Genomic DNA, 1,418 nt, shown 5'->3' on the forward strand with positions numbered 1-1,418 from the left:
TTCCTTCCTTCCTTCCTTTCCTTCTTTCTTTCTTTCCTTCTTTCTTTCTTTCTTTCTTTCTTTCTTTCTTTCTTTCTTTCTCTTTCTTTCTTCCTTCCTTCCTTCCTTCCTTTCCTCCTTTCTTTCTTTCCTCCTTCCTTCCTTCCTTTCCTCCTTCCTTCCTTCCTTCCTTTCCTTCTTTCTTTCCTCCTTTCTTTCTTTCTTTCCTCCTTCCTTCCTTTCTTTCCTTCTTTCTTTCTTCCTTCTTTCCTTTCTTTCCTTTTCCTCCTTCCTTCCTTTCTTTTTCCTTTCTTTCTTTCTTTCCTCCTTTCTTTCTTCCCTTCTTTCTTCCTTCTTTCCTTTCTTTCCTTTTCCTCCTTCCTTTCTCTTTCTTTCTTTCCTCCTTTCTTTCTTCCTTCCTTTATTTCCTCCTTTCTTCCTTCCTTTCTTTCCTTCTTTCTTTCTTCCTTCTTTTCTTTCTTTCCTTTTCCTCCTTCCTTTTTTTCTTTTTCTTTCTTTCTTTCCTCCTTTCTTTCTTCCTTCCTTTCTTTCCTTCTTTCTTCCTTCCTTTCTTTCCTTTTCTTTCTTTCTTCTTTCTTTCTTTCTTTCTTTCTTTCTTTCTTTCTTTCTCTCCCCTCCCCCACCGTGTGCTAATTCTGATGGACACAGGCAGCACCACACTGTGAGGTTCCTCTTCATTCTGCCTCGACTAACAGTGTTGAACAACTCTGTGTATGCTTATCTGCCATCCCAAATTCTTGGCTGAAGTATCCATTCAAATCTTTTGCCTTTGTGTATTGGGTTGTTTAGCAGTTCTTAGTATATTGTGGATGCAAATCCCTTGTCAGATGCATGGCTCACAGATATTGCCCTTTGGCCTGTGCCTTGCCTTTTCACCCTCTTAGTAGCATATTTTGCAGAGCAAAACATTTGATTCTTGTGAGGTCCACTTTATCCATTTTCTCTTTCACGGTTTGTGCTTTGGTGTCATGTCTAAGAATTCAATTTCTCACCCAAAGTAAAAACATTTTCTCCTTTGTTTTCTTCTAAAGTCTTATAGTTTTAGATTTTGCATTTATATTTTTGATCCATTTTGAGTTAATTTTTACAGATCAGTGTGTCTATCAGTGTTCATCTTCTTGCATGTGGACGTCCAATTGTTTCAACACTATGTGTTGATAAGCTGATCCTTTCTCCATTGAACTGCCTTTGCATTGATTATAAAAATCAATGGGCCTTATTGTGTGGGTCTATTTCTAGACCCTCTACTTCCTGTTGATTTATGTATCTGTCTTTTTGCCAATACCACACTGTCTTTATATCCTTCACAGTAAGTCTTTTTTTTTAATTAAAGCTTATATATTTATTTTGAGAGAGAGGGAGAGAGAGAATCCCAAGCAGGCTCTGCACTGTCAGCACAGGGCCTGATGTGGGGCTCG

The sequence above is a fragment of the Panthera uncia genome (assembly GCF_023721935.1).
Source record: "Panthera uncia isolate 11264 chromosome A1 unlocalized genomic scaffold, Puncia_PCG_1.0 HiC_scaffold_17, whole genome shotgun sequence".
Lineage (NCBI taxonomy): Eukaryota > Metazoa > Chordata > Mammalia > Carnivora > Felidae > Panthera > Panthera uncia.